The sequence below is a fragment of the Ovis canadensis genome, chromosome 8 (assembly GCF_042477335.2).
Source record: "Ovis canadensis isolate MfBH-ARS-UI-01 breed Bighorn chromosome 8, ARS-UI_OviCan_v2, whole genome shotgun sequence".
Lineage (NCBI taxonomy): Eukaryota > Metazoa > Chordata > Mammalia > Artiodactyla > Bovidae > Ovis > Ovis canadensis.
In genome coordinates, this window is record NC_091252.1 from 59,183,366 (window position 1) to 59,195,430 (window position 12,065).

A 12,065-nucleotide genomic window follows, 5' to 3' on the forward strand; every position below is an offset into this window, starting at 1 on the left:
CCTGCCTTGCTTGCTGTCCATGGGAATCTCCAGGCAAGAATCCTGGAGTGGGTTGCCATTTCCTTTTCCAGGGAATCTTCTTGACCCAGGGATCAAACCTACGTCTCCTGTGTCTCCTGCATTGCAGGCAGATTCTTTACCACCAAGTCACCAAGGAAGCCCCAAAGAATGGATAGATTAAGTTTTTAGTTTCTTTCAGTTACTGTCCACTGAACCCCTCCTCTCTTCTTAATTAAAAAGAGAAAAAACATGTACCTTTCTTTTTTCAAGCCATGCTGTGTGACATGTGGGATCTTAGTTCCCCTACTAGGGATTGAGCCTGTGCCCCCAGCAGTGGAACTCAGAGTCAGGAAAATCCTGAAACATTTTTTTTTTAATTAAGGTAAAATATATGTTCTGTGAATACATATCTTAAGTGTATATAATTTGATGACTTTTGACAAATATATACACCTGTATAACCAACATGCCACTCTGGATGTAGGACAGTTTCATCACCTTCAGAAAGTTCCCTCATTCCCCCTCCTAGGAATCCCTACTTCCTGAAGGCAGTCGTCTCTGATTTTTATCAACATATATTAATTTGAACTCTTGGCATAAATGGCATCATGAGAATGTATTCTTTTGTATCTGGCTTCTTTTGTTCAGTATCATGTGTTTGGGGTTCATCCATGTTGCTCCAAGTCTTTCATTCTGAGTTGAATGCCGTTGTACAAACACACATGATTGGACATCATCAGCCCACCCTTCTAGCTCCCCATTCACTCCACTGCCTCTGACCTCACATCAAGAAGGCAGCCCCCTAGCTCTGCAGCAAGAACCCCTCATTGAGTGCCAGGGGTCCTCAACCGCAAAATAAGAGGCCACCACATCCTCTAATTCACATTAGCTTCCCTCCTTTTAAAAAATGTTTGCAATTTATTTGTTAAGGAAACTGGGTAGTTACTCCTATAGATTCCCACATAGTGAAACTTGTTAACTGCTTTCCTCTGGTATTGGACAGTACAGATACAGAATACTTCCAATATCAAAGAAAGTTCTGTTAGGCAGTGCTGAGCTATAGGCTGGATCACTCAGTGTTTTTGCAAGAGTATACTGATATGAACTTCCTTCAAGAGGACATATAACTGGTTGTTTCTTTGTGTTAATTGAACAGCCATTCATGGTCATTGCCTAGAGCCATTATTTCTCTAGAAGTTGCTAAACTGTGATATTTTAATCCTATCCCTGGAGAAGGAAATGGCAACCCATTCTAGTATTCTTGCCTGGAAAATCCCGTGGATGGAGGAGCCTGGTGGGCTCCATGGGCTTTGTGTCCTTGGTCACAAAGAGTCGGACACTGAGCAACTGCACTTTAATTCTATTGTTCCTTCTTTAATTCTATCATTCCTTCTTTACTGACTGAAATACTTTTAGAAAGAAAACTTCTCTCACCAACCATTTGGGTTTCCTTGAGGTATAAGTTTGTACAGAGAAGTTAGGTTCAAAAGGTAATCAATCAGACATTTTTTAGTATGAATGGGACCTTGCACATTTACAAATAAATGATGCTTTAATTCATCTTCCTTATTGATACTCAAATTGTCCCCTCTTTAGCTATTACTGCCTTTTGAATACTTTTGACAGGACTTCAGAGGACTTTGATAGCTTCTTTACTTCTGATTTGACAAAATATTCTAGATTTATTTTCTACATTTCTTTGCCCAGACCTGACATTAGCCACTCTTTCTTTTTTTTTTTTTAGCCACTGTTTCACAATCATGGTTCCTTTGAGAGAACAATTATGTTTAAAGACTATAGTCCATGCTTTCAGGGTGCTAAGTGCTACTGGTCATTGTTTCTAAGCCTGTTCAGAGGACAAAGCTAAGAAATAGTATTTAAATTGAGGTATAATTGACATTGGGGAAGGAAATGGCGACCCACTCGAGAATTTCCTGGAGAGGAGCCTGGTGGGTCACAGTCCATGGGGTCACAAAGAGTCAGACATGACTGAAGCAACTTAGCATATTTGCGTATAATTGACTTGTAACATTGTATTAGTTTCAGGTGTACAACATAATGATTTGATGTATGTAGATATTGTGAAATGATTACCATAAAAAGTGTCTTCAACATGTATTACCACACACAGATAAAAATTTTTGTTTACTTGTGATGAGAACTATTAAAATTTACTTTCAGCAACTTTGAAATGTATAACACAGTATTGTGAACTCTAGTCACCATGCTGCACATTTTACCCTGGACTTATGTTCTCACTGTTGGAGATTTGTACGTTTTGATCACCTTCATTCATTTTCTTCCGCCCTTTCACCCTGGCTTTGGCAGCCATCAATCTGTCCTCTGTATCTACAAGCTCCATTATTTTAGATTTCATAAGCAAGTGAGAAATAGAGGAAAACAACAGAATGGGAAAGACTAGAGATCTCTTCAAGAAAATTAGAGATACCAAGGGGACATTTCATGCAAAGATGGGCTCGATAAAGGACAGAAATGGTATGGAACTAACAGAAGCAGAAGATATTAAGAAGAGGTGGCAAGAATACACAGAAGAACTGTACAAAAAAGATCTTCATGACCAAGATAATCACGATGGTGTGATCACTCACCTAGAGCCAGACATCCTGGAATGTGAAGTCAAGTGGGCCTTAGGAAGCATCACTATGAACAAAGCTAGTGGAGGTGATGGAATTCCAGTTGAGCTATTTCAAATCCTAAGAGATGATGCTGTGAAAGTGCTACACTCAGTATGCCAGCACATTTGGAAAACTCAGCAGTGGCCACAGGACTGGAAAAGGTCAGTTTTCATTCCAATCCCAAAGAAGGCAATGCCAAAGAATGCTCAAACTACCGCACAATTGCATTCATCTCACACGCTGGTAAAGTAATGCTCAAAATTCTCCAAGCCAGGCTTCAGCAATGCATGAACCATTAACTTCCAGATGTTCAAGCTGGTTTTAGAAAAGGCAGAGGAACCAAAGATCAAATTGCCAACATCCACTGGATCATCTAAAAAGCAAGAGAATTCTAGAAAAACATCTATTTCTGCTTTATTGACTATGCCAAAGCCTTTGAGTGTGTGGATCACAATAAACTGTGGAAAAGTCTGAAAGAGATGAGAATTCCAGACCACCTGACCTGCCTCTTGAGAAACCTATATGCAGGTCAGGAAGCAACAGTTAGAATTGGACATGGAACAACAGACTGGTTCCAAATAGGAAAAGGAGTACATCAAGGCTGTATATTGTCACCCTGCTTATTTAACTTATATGCAGAGTACATCATGAGAAACGCTGGGCTGGAAGAAGCACAAGCTGGAATCAAGATTGTTGGAAGAATTATCAATCACCTCAGATATGCAGATGACACCACCCTTATGGCAGAAAGTGAAGAGGAACTAAAAAGCCTCTTGATGAGAGTGAAAGAGGAGAGTGAAAAAGTTGGCTTAAAGCTCAACATTCAGAAAACAAAGATTATGGCATCTGGTCCCATCACTTCATGGCAAATAGATGGGAAAACAGTGGAAACAGTATCAGACTTTATTTTGGGGGGCTCCAAAATCACTGCAGATGGTGACTGCAGCCATGAAATTAAAAGACGCTTACTCCTTGGAAGAATAGTTATGACCAACCTAGATAGCAAATTGAAAAGCAGAGACATTAGTTTGCTGACAAAGGTCCATCTAGTCAAGGCTATGGTTTTTCCAGTGGTCATGTACGGATGTGAGAGTTGGACTGTGAAGAAAGCTGAGCGCCGAAGAATTGATGCTTTTGAACTGTGGTGTTGGAGAAGACTCTTGAGAGTCCCTTGGACTGCAAGGAGATTCAACCAGTCCATTCTAAAGGAGATCAGTCCTGGATGTTCTTTGGAAGGAATGATGCTAAAGCTGAAACTCCAGTACTTTGGCCACCTCATGAGAAGAGCTGACTCATTGGAAAAGACTCTGATGCTGGGAGGGGTTGGGGGCAGGAGGAGAAGGGGATGACAGAGGATGAGATGGCTGGATGGCATTACCGAGTCGATGGACGTGAGTTTGAGTGAACTCTGGGAGATGGTGATGGACAGGGAGGCCTGCGATTCATGGGGTCACAGAGTCAGACACGACTGAGCGACTGAACTGAACTGAACTGAGATCATGTAGTATTTGTCTTTCTCTGTCTGACTTAAGAAATTTTTTTTTAAAGAGAAAACGTACCACATGCAAGAATCTTTTAACTGAGCTGTTTGTGCCAGTTTCTACTTCACTATTCCTTCCAATTCATCCTCCGCATTTCGGTCAGAATCAGCCTTGTGAAATACAGATCTAATCTTCTTAATCCCCTGCTTAAAAACTTGTGCTGGAGTTCCATTGCCCAAAGGATTAAGCCAAAGCTCCTTGGCATGGTATACATGCAGATCCTCTCAAAATTTGGCTCCTGATCTCCATTCCAACCTCTTTACCATTCATTCTTTCCTCCCCCATAGTTCAGCACACCATACTGTTCCCACCACACTGTCCCTTTGCTTATCTCCCTGAAATACCCTGATTTCTCTATTCCTCAGTAAAGTTGTGTTTATCCTTCAATAAATAGCTCAAACATCAGTTTTGTCTAAAATAAATTGTGATCTCACATCCCCATAGAGAACTAATCTTTTTCTATCATGTTCTTCATAGTACTTTGAAATATCTGTATATGGTGCTAATGAAATTGTATAATAACGACTTGTTTACATCCATCACTCTCTCTCTCTCTTTCTCTAGCTAGAATGTTCCCCCAAAGGTAAAACACTTACCACTGGTGGTACTGTAAATGGTTTTATGTGTTCCACTGATATGACATTAAATACTGAATTCCATAGTGTGAGAGTTATTCCCCCTTTAATACTTTAGGGAGAAAGTTTTAGTTTTGTGCTAGTTAAGCTTCCCTGGTGGCTCAGATGGTAAAGAATCTGCCTGCAATGCAGGAGACTGGGTTTGATCCCGGGGTCGGGAAGATCCTCTAGAGAAGGGAATGGCAACCCACTCCAATATGCTTGTCAGGAGAATCCCATGGACAGAGGAACCTGGCGGGCTACAGTCCATGGGGTCTCAAAGAGTCGGACACAACTGAGTGACTAAGCAGGCACACACACATGCGTGCCTTTAACATCTATTATTGTGTGATTAATTTCCTTTTTAAAAGAAAGAGCAGGTTCAGGCTTGAAATTATGTAGATACCTACTTAAATTGGCTGAAGTTTATATATTTCTTCAAAATATTTTCTTTTCTTTATTTTTTTTTACTTTCTGACCTCACCTCACAGCATGTGGGCTCTTTGTTCCTCGTCCAGGGATTGAACCCCTGCCCCCTGCATTGGAAACACAGATTCTTAACCACTGGACCACTAGATAAGTCCCACTTTATGATATCTTCTGATGATTGCTTTTTGTCTGTGAAATTTTAAAAATTAATATCAATAATAGATTTTTCTTTTAAAGTAAAAGATAATTTAAAGAAAGATAGTGAGCTTATAATAGTGACAAAGTGCATCATTATGGCAAAACTCTTATAGGATATGTGAAAACGACTTAATGCTGGGAAATTACACTAAGTCCTTCAGAATTAGGAAACATCTATTTTCATCCTAGTACTATGTTTAGTAGATCACTAAATATTTGTCAAATTAAGTTAGGAAGAAACACCCACCTCCAACATTTTTGAGATTTGGTGTAATTTGGGGGGATATATAGTTCAAGAGACAAGCTTTCTCTAATCTGACTTTTCTGAAAAAGTTAAATTATACTCATTGTTATCATATGCTGCTGCTGCTGCTGCTAAGTCGCTTCAGTTGTGTCCAACTCTGTGTGACCCCATAGACAGCAGCCCACCAGGCTCCCCCATCCCTAGGAGTCTTCAGGCAAGAACACTGGAGTGGGTTGCCATTTCCTTCTCCAATGCATGAAAGTGAAAAGTGAAAGGGAAGTCGCTCAGTCGTGTCCCACTCTTCGAGACCCCATGGATGGCAGCCCACCAGGGTCCTCCGTCCACAGGACTTTCCAGGCAAGAGTACTGGAGTGGGGTGCCAGTGCCTTCTCCGTTGTTATCATATAAACTACCTTTAAAATGGTTTCCTATAGCTATGCTGTGCTTAGTCACTCAGTCGTGTCAGACTCTTTGCTACCCCATGGACTATAGCCCGCCAGGCTACTCTGTCCATGGAGTTTCTCCAGGGAAGAATACTGTGAGTGGGTTGCCATGCCCTCCTCCAGGGGATCTCCCAACCCAGGGATCGAATCCAGGTGTCCCACATTGCAGGCAGATTTTTTACCATCTGAGCCACCAGGGAAGCCCAAGAATACTGGAGTGGGTAACCTATCCCTTCTCCAGGCGATCTTCCCAGCCCAGCAATTGAACCAGGGTCTCCTGCATTGCAGGCAGACTCTTTACCAGCTGAACTATCATGGAAGAAATATTCATAATCCTCTTAGAGGATATGTTCTCCAATTGGATTGTGTGAAATGATGTCTTATTAACCAAAGTTCAGGGGCAATAGAAGAATGTTTACAAGACATTCTATTCAAATCACCACATCACTTTCTACCATCAACACCATCAAGGTCACGGTACATTTTAAGGGAGGATAGACCAGAATAGCTGTCACTAGAGGCAAGCTAGCACCATCTGTTGGAGAATTAGTTCACAGCATAAGATGATACCAGCTGACTTCATTACTGTGGAATTTATTTCTCCAAAGTACTTTTCATCATCCGAATTTCAACACACTCATGCATATCCAAGTACAATTTAATTTTCATTTACATCTAGTTCTCCACTATGATAGTCAAAACCAAAACTAGTTAATTAAACTGATTAAAATACACTATGATTTTATGATTTGACTCTTTAATTACAGATTTGATAACGAGACTATTTTGACCCATTTAAGAACTGGAAAAAAAGTTAGTGATATTATACAGCCACAGGCATTGTAGGTTTGCTGTAAAATAACAAATACATGTTGCACAAAACAGACTCAGACACAGAGAGCAAGTCAGTGGGTGGTTGCCAGAGGAGAAAGTTGTGGAAAGGTGGACAAAACAAGTGAAGGACGTTAAGAGGTATAAATCTCCGGGTTATAAAATAAGCCACGGGGATGTAATATACAGCATAAGGATATGGTTAATAATACTGTAATAGCTTTGTATGGGGATGGATGATTACTAGACTTACTGTGGTGATCATTTCATAATATATGTAAATGTCAAATTGCTATGTGGTCCTCCTGAAACTAATATACTATTGTACATCAGCTCTATTTCAATTTTATATATGTGTGTGTGTGTATGTGTGTTCAGAATGAAAAACAAAAATACATTGTTTGCTTTTATAAACCAGCTTTGGTATCTCTTGATTATCCATGGTAATTAGAAATAAAGCTAGTCTTAGAACTTCCCTGGTGGTCCAGTGGTTAAGAATCCAACTTCCAACGCAGGGGATATGGGTTCCATCCCTCGTCAGGGAACTAAGATCTCACATGTCACAGGGCAACAAAACTTTCACTTTAACTTTAGATGCTAAACGACAAGTGAATTATCAGCAATTTTCCCAGAGACAGGAGTAAAGTTTCAAACATTAGAAATAAAATCGTAAGTGCTTTTATTTTAAACATAACTTACAGATGGCTGATTTGAAAGATTTGTCCACTATGACAAGTTTTAGCAAGTTAAAAAAAGATTCTGAATTTTTCATGCTATATTCTCTATGGAACTGTGATTTCAATGAAGTTTAAAATCTATTTACTTTTGAAAAGTGAGCTAAGTAAAGTAATGATATTATTTAAATGAGAAATAACCTATTTTTTCCTAAAATATTTTCCAATCAAAGTCTCTCTTATAGGGAAAAACAAGAAGCATTAGATTGTAGCATTTATTAATTACTTATTTATTTTATGGAGCTAGAACTGACATAACATTGCCTACATTTAAGGTGTATAACATTTGTTTGATACATTTATGCATGGCAACATGATTAGCATTTGCTAACTTCTATCACATCGCATAATTAATACCTCTTTTTTTATGGTGAATATAAAGTGTAATATTGAAACTGCATTATTATTATTATTATTATTATGTACTGGCCACACTCCTCAGCTTGCAGGAGTTTAGTTCTCCGACCAGGGACTGAACCTGCACCCTCAGTAGTGAAAGCACAGAGTGGTAACCACTGGACAGCCAAGGAATTCCCATTAAAACTGTATTAAATGGAAAGGAAGTAGTAATTGCTGCAAAGTATGATACATATAACTCTGCTGTACAACAGGGGTTATAGTTATTAAACAGCCATCAGATTTTGCCAGTGGTATACCCCTTGGGAATTCTCTGGCAATTTAGAGAGAACATTAACTCTCCCAAGCCTTGGAGGTACCATTTAATGCCTTAAGGCAATGACTCATTACAGTGATACTTTCACTAAATGCATCTAGCTTAAGTCTAGTCTTAGGGTAAATATGAATATGTCTGTGAACCTGGTGACAGGCAGAGTATTTAGTCTTGACCTAAGCCTTTTCTCGCTTCTTTAAGTAAGAATATCTGCCCCGGTGGCTCAGCTGGTAAAGAAATCTGCCTGCAGTGCGGGAGACCTGGGTTTAATCCCAGGGTTGGGAATATCCCCTGGGGAAGGGAAAGACTACCCACTGCAGCATTCTGGCCTAGAGAATTCCATGGACCGTATAGTCCATGGGGTTAAAAAGAGTCGGACACGACTGAGTGACTCTCACTTTCACTTTGGTAAGTACCCCAAAATGCCAAGGGAAGGGTAAAGCACAGCAGTTACCATCTGAACTGGTTTAAAGACCTGGTTAGAGGCTGGGGGGCCTAACCCTCTGCGTAACACTCTTCAGTTGTCCCTTCCTGACAACAGCCCTCCTCCAGCCTTCCAACTAGAGAGCAGTTTCCCCACACTTCTGTACACTTCATTGCCTTGAATCAAATTTGGAAATAGGAGGAATATACATTTTTATGTCATATAAAAATTAGGGTTCCATAACTTATTTATTATTTTAAATTAAAATTTTACACATTTAAAGCATACATGATAATTGGGAATATACACACGCATAGTGAAATGATTACTACAGTCAAGTTACTTATCGTATCCATCTCTGACATGGTTACCATTTCCATAACTTATTTTAAATCAATTCCAGCTAGTTTTAAAGTTCAAGTTTGTAACTGAACCTTCATAGTTTAAGTCCCTTTCCTCAAATGCTTCTTTCTATAGGAAGAGGAAAAAAACCCACTACCTATCCATTAGGTCTTTTCAGATATGCCAGTAGAAGCTTTTTTCAAACTGTAAAGAGATTTGTAGGGTTTTGCCAATTATAAAAAGCATTTTAAAAATAACTCGACAGTACCAAATGTAAGGAAAAGAAAGAGAAAATCAGAGTGTAACGCCTCCACCTAGAAACAGCTCTGTTTATAAATGAGCATACCAATGCACATATTTTTAACTAATAGGTTCGTGGTTTACATAGAGTCCAGTGAATTTTTACCCCACTTAATGTGTCAGTGTGCATGCGTGTGTGCTAGGTCACTTCAGTTGTGTCCAACTCTTTGTGACCATATGGACTGTAGCCCAGCAGGCTCCCTTGTCTGTGGGATTCTCCAGGCACGAATACTGGAGTAGGTTGCCATGCCCTCCTTCAGGGGATCCTCCCGACCCAGGGATAGAACCCACATCTCTTATATCTCCTGCCTTGGCAGGCAGGTTTTTTAACCACTAGCACCATCTGGGAAGCCCAAGGGAAGAGGCTTATTGATAACTCTCACTTCCTACCAAATCTCTTTCCTTGGCAAGGTCAGTGTAGTGGGTTGAATGGTGGCCCCAGAAAAGACAGGCTCAAGTCCTAATCTTATTTAGAAAAAGAGTCTTTGCAATTAAGTTAAGGATCTTGGGATGAGATCATCCTGGATTACCTGGGTGGGCCCTAAATCCAATGACAGTTGTCCTCATAAGACAAAGAGGAGAAAGCTGTATGAAGATGGAAGCAAGATTGGACGCACTAGGGACCAGAAGAAGCAAGGAAGGATGCTCCTCTAGTGCCTTAGGAGAGAGTGTGGCCCTGCCAACACCTTGATTTCAGATTTCTGGCCTCCTAAATCGTGAGAGAATACAATTCTGTTCTTTTAAACCACTGAATTTGTGGTAATTTGTTTCAAAAAGGTTATAGACAGCATAAAGAGATGTTACTTTGCCAACAAAGCTCCATCTAATCAAAGTTATGGTTTTTCCAGTAGTCATGTATGGATGTGAGAGTTGGACTATAAAGAAAGCTGAGTGCTGAAGAATTAATGCTTTTGAACTGTGGTGTTGGCGAAGATCCTTCAGAGTCCCTTGGACTGCAAGGAGATCCAACCAGTCCATCCTAAAGGAAATCAGTCCTGAATATTCATTGGAAGGACTGACGCTGAAGCTGAAACTCCAATACTTTGGCCACCTGATGTGAAGAACTGATTCACTGGAAAAGATCCTGATGCTGGAAAAGATTGAAGGTGGGAGCAGAAGGGGACGACAGAGGATGAGATGGTTGGATGGCATCATCGACTCGATGGACATGCGTTTGAGCAACCTTCGGGGGTGGTGGTGGACAGGGAAGTCTGGCGTGCTACAGTCCATGAGTCACAAAGAGTTGGACACAACTGAGCAACTGAACTGAGAAAATCAAACTTTCCTACCATACACTCAGCCTGCTCTCCAGCCTCATTTTCTTGTGCTTCTCCAACTTGCTGCTCCTGTTTGCTGCCTTTCATTTCCCTGTATTGCCTCAAAGCCTTTGCACATGCTGTTCCAGTGCATGGATTGCTCCTCTTCATTCTCCAAATATTCCTGTAAGGCTTCTTCAGGGTAAAGGTCAGTGATCCTCTAGCCTTGCTTGCCAACCCCTATAAGGTACCCTTCCAGTAGCATGTAGCTCCTTTTCAAGAAAGAAAATTTTTTTTATTCATTAGACAGCATCAGGTCTGGCAGCACACAGGATCTTCCTTGCATCATGTGAGATCTTTCCTGGTGGTGCCTGGACTGTCTGGTTGTGGTCCTCAGGCTCAGTTGCTCCAGGGCATGTGGGATCTTAGTTCCCCCGCCAGGCATTGAACCTTTATCACCTACATTGCAAGATGGATTTTTAACCACTGGATCACAAGGGAAGTCCTGCATATAGCTATTTTCATACCCTTAGCATAGGCCTATCTTTATTAGTTTGATAATTAGATTCTGCCTCCTCTACCAAGTTGTAAGCTTCAAAGAATGTGATCCCACTCCCACCCCTTAGATTCCCAGGCTAGCCCTGAGCTTGCTGTGCCCTAACGAATCACATTTTGAACGAATGGCCACTATTCCAGAAGCATTTGCTGACCTTGGGAAACTCTCACAGCCTTTGAGACAGCCATGGGCTAGGTAGGGTGACCATATTATTTACCCTCCCAAATTAGCCACTTCTGAGAATGAAAAGGGGTGCTACTATAATTACAAGCCACCTGGTTTCAGTCCTGGTAACAAGTTTTTCTGACCACAGTAGCAAATGTGAAGGTACGAGGATTTCTAAGATGGGGTGGCTATGACATTTTGGAGAGGCAAGGAGAGGATAATTTAAATTTGCTTAATTGCCTCTGCATTTTCATCGCTTTCTCCTACACTTGTTCATTTTTTATTGTCTGGTCTTCGCTCAAGAATGTAAACTCTATGAGGGCAGGGATGTGGCTTCTTGTTTGTTGCTGGGTCCCACACCAAGAATAGTTCTCGGTGCATAGCAGGTGCTCAATAAACATCTGAATGAATGTACTCACAGCTGAATGGTGTACTCTAAACGAATAATGGATGAAGACTCAAAACACGCAGAAAAAAAAATCCTCACAGTTTGAAAGTCTAAACAGTCTCAGCATTCAAAGGGCAGGAGGCAGAAACATTGCCAAGGTCTGGGGCTGAGGATGCAATAAAGAAGGCCCCAGTGACCATCCGGCTGTGGCGCGTTTGAAGGCATCCTTCACCCCGCCCACCTCCGACTCGTGACATCTTTTCTCCGGATGCTCTCTAACCCCCGGTTCACCTG